Source organism: Triticum dicoccoides, chromosome 1B (assembly GCF_002162155.2).
Source record: "Triticum dicoccoides isolate Atlit2015 ecotype Zavitan chromosome 1B, WEW_v2.0, whole genome shotgun sequence".
Lineage (NCBI taxonomy): Eukaryota > Viridiplantae > Streptophyta > Magnoliopsida > Poales > Poaceae > Triticum > Triticum dicoccoides.
In genome coordinates, this window is record NC_041381.1 from 182,286,907 (window position 1) to 182,291,295 (window position 4,389).

Sequence of the window (4,389 nt, forward strand, 5' to 3'; positions counted from 1 at the left end):
TCCGGAATTTGTTCGGTATTTCTCGGTAACCGTGGTTACCGGAAATATCGCCCACCCACGAGAAAATTTGCCTATTTGGGATCCAAAACCTTGCCGCTGCCTCGATTCGATTCTAGGGTTTCGCTACCGATGGGCAGAGAAAAGCAATTCTCCCATTCACGGGAGGTTCCGTGCATGCGAGAGCCATTGATTTTTCTTGGAGATCCGATGCCATGCATTGATAGTTTGATGCTGCTGGTATTTACTACATCTTTCTGTGACACATGAAAGTACACTGTCCTGGCTAAGCTCCACCATCCCATACTTTTTCATTTTATTTCCAAGTTAGAATCTACTTTATTTTTTGAACCAAAAGTATATTTTATGACCCGCTTGCATATTTGTGTTTATGACGACGAGAACTTTAAAACGAGGCCACTTTTAAATTTTTTTACCAAATTTTAAAATTCATGTTCTGAAACATGGTGAGACAGAGTGAAAAACTAAAATTCATATAAGAATGAATTTGATACACATCGGCACACAATGTAACATTATGATACACAACGGAATACGGCGAGCCATAGCGAAACAATTTGATTTTTTTTCTATGAAATAGGATGCAACATTATTGAATTTTTTGCATGGAATTAAAAGAATTGTACAAAACTAGTTTGAAGCATGGTGATTTAATTGTCTAAAAACTAATTTCTAAAATATATTCAATATTAGTATTGTTTTAAAGATCTTGTCAGAAAAATACAATTGTGCAAACAGAATGTAAATCAAACTTTCATTTCAACATACATTAGGCATCTATTTATTTAAAAAACTTAGTGAGTAGAGAAAACACCATAGAAGATGTTATTGGTCCCACACAACAATAAATGAGGTGGTGGATGCATGCATGGGAGGTCCGTGCATGGTAGAAAATCCCCTCTCCCGATGGGCACGGGAGACAATGCATGCCACCCTGAGCACGGTACGGGAGACAATGCAAGCCACCCTGAGCATGACACGGGAGACAATGCATGCCACCTTGAGGACTAGCATCACCATGCAATGTTGCCTCGACTAATAAAACTATGATTTTTGTTTCCAGTTTTGTTAAAGCACATCTGCTATAAGTATTGTATATCTAAGTTCTATGTCATTGATTTTACACGAAGATTCATGCAGATGTTTTTTTTCTTTTTATACTTGACTCAGCAGTTAGATGTGCAATAAATATGACACATCTAAATGTGCCCTAAACAAACCAATTTGTCTTTGCAAGTGATAGGCGCAGGCACGGCCCAAAATTGGGCCGGCTAGTGTGTATCCATTCGATTGTAGTACCATGTGCCGTTAGATCTAGTCCTCTTTTCTTCTTCCTTCTCTGATACATCATGTGGAAAAAAAAGTTCTCCAGCACATCCTGCCTCACTCACTCACTCAGCCCGCCATGGCCGTCCCCGCCACTAACTTTGAAGCCCTGCTGGCTCGCCGGTCTCATAGCACCGGTCCTTGCTGGATCCGGCAGACGTCGTCGCTGCACCCAACCGCCACCACGCAGGAACATGGGCGTATGGTAGCACGTCGGATGGCTCTGCCGTTGCAGCAGCTAGTTGCCTCCATCATAGCATGTTCGTCGCAGCATCACCATCCAACAGATTAATGGAGTTTTTGTCTGGTTTTGTTGCTGATTTTATTTTTGCTACAATCGGCATGAAGAAAGCTTCAACCGTGAAAAACAGTTTCAACCAGAGAGAGTGGGGAAAAGCTTGGACTAGCGTGGAAAAAAGCTTCAACCCGACATGCGCGAGCCCGTTATGCCGGTAAGCTGCGGTCGACGGGGCATTAAAATAATTAGCCTGTTGTAGCAAAAAGATCACACCGGTTCCAGCAAAACCCAAAAACTTTTCTAACAAAAAAATGACGGTTCCAGCAAAAACAAAAATAATCTCATTGGTTCTAACTCTTCTTAGGCTGGTTGTAGCAAAAACGATTGCTGGTTCCAGCAAAAAGACCAATGCAGCAAAGACACATGGTAGCCACCGTCCGTCACAGTCCCAGCTTCATCATAGCTTATGGAGCAAATTCAAATGCTAGTTCCAGCAAAAATCAAAAGAGGTTCTAGCATTGATGTATCAAAAAACATGGCGGTGACGCCACCACCATCCTCTCAGTTTGTAGCAAAATCAAAACAAGGTTCCAACAAAAAAATTGGTTCCAACAAAAATCAAAAGAGGTTCAAGCAAAAAAATGTTCATCAAAAAAATCAAACGGGGATGGTAGCAAAAAAAAAAGAAAGGGGTTGTAGCAATACAAATGTGAGGATCCAGAAAAAAACCCCTAGTTCCAGCACAAACTTGTTGCCACCGTGGTCGATTGCAGCTTGGCCATGGCGACAAACGAACCATGGCTACGACGGCCATGGAGGCATTCAGGTGCCGGCGGACAAGGCGATGACCACACCCCTGGCTATGGGCGGCCATGGAGAGGGGTGCATTTGGCGCCTGTGATCCACGCACGACTTAAGCGAGGCCTACTAGGCGACAATGGCGACGATTACCAGCTGTCGGCGACTGTGGCGACGAGCACCACACCCTGGCTGCAGGTGGGATGTGGAGGAAGATGCGGTAAGATATGGATGAGGATGAGCAACGAAGGGGTACGGACGCAGGTCACGGGCAGTGCAGAGGCCCCCAACAGCCACACATTTTTTATTATGGGAGATGGGGCTAATCGAGGCACTTCGATCACTAGTAGATCAAGTGACCTGTGCGCGACTGGCGGAAGACTCGGCCGGCGTGCCGGGTATAAATGTTTCCCTTTGTTTTTTTTGCTTTACTAGCAAAAGAAACCATGCGTTGTAACGGGAAAAAAATAACACACACTCTTACTCCCAATAATGATGACTTAAGACCTCAGTAGGTCCACGGCCTTTATTTTAACATGACATGACATTTGTGTTGCTGCGTATTCTCCTTCTCACCCTGTTAGCGGTGGTCTCAGTGCCCACACAATCAAAACGCGTTTGAATGTGGTCAATCCTAAGGTGTCTCTCTCTCTCGCGCGTGTGCTCGCTCCGAGTAAGATGAGAAATCTGTTGTTTTCCCCCTGCGAGGTTTTTTAGAAGCATGCATGCATGGTTATTGATGATTTGTTTCATCACAAATTTGTTTTAGTGAGGTGTGCAACCTGGATTGCCGCCGACACGAAAGAAAAACAAACTGTGGATGAAGTTTGCATGCAAAATAACTTAAAAATGTAATAGGTAAAATAACATCATATTCAGATTCTATATATTTTTCTAATCAAATTTCATGTATGACATGTTAAATTTAGAGTTAGGGTTTAAAAGATACAGTTAATTTAGAAAAACATTTATTTTTCTAATCAAATTTCATATATGACAGACCAGTTTTTTGGTTAAAATGCAAAAAAGCGATACGTTTGTGGTTTAAATGTGTATCGTGGGTTAATTACTCATGTCTACTACGCAACTTTATTCTTCTAGACTCTGTTGGGCCCCAAACGCAAAGTTTTGTAGGACATCAACAAATTTCTCTGAAGTGGATGACCTAAGGTTTATCAATCCGTGGGAGGTGTAGGATGAAGATTGTAATGCCCAACATGCGGTTCTAGCCCGATCAAGTTGTGAACTCTTGATAAGGGTAGAAACACATATCAGAGTCGTTAAACAAGGTGGACATATTACAAGATTTCATCAACTTAATACACTACAAGAAATATGTCAACTTGTGACCTTGACTATTGGTCACTGAAAGGTCATTGTTTTTCATTTGTGACCTTTTTTTGACCAAAAATAAAAGGTCAAAAGCTGAGGGTCGTTAACTGACTATAGCGACCTTTCTTCTGGAATGGCCGAAGACGTTTATGACCATAATATGTCCAGTTTGGCGTTTTGGTCACTAGCAACCTCCCCAGGCCACGTAGGCATCCAGCGTGGCAAGCTGACGTGGCACAAGATTCAGCCCGGTCCCATTCGGTTTTCTACATGGGCCTAGCCCAACAATTCAGCCTATTTGCGTTTTTTTCCTTTCATTTTTTGTCAGCTACATGGGCCAAGCCCAACAACCATTTATTTTTTTGGGCCAATCTTTTACAATATACATTTTTTTTGGGCCTCAACGTTTTTCCAGCCCACTTGTCAGTTTTAATTTATTTCTTTTTCATTTTAAAGTAGGTTGCCAGGATCACTCTTTCTGTAACACACATTATTCTATATTTGTGCATAATATTTGATTCAAAAAGAGCCAATAAGGCATAATATTTCATACAACAGCCAAGCAAAAAAATTACAATGATACAGATATACAGATAACTAGTCCAGTGAGCTAAACGCATTGCTGGTTACAGTACAAATCTGGTTTTCAGGTAAAATACAATCTGGTAACAGTGAGA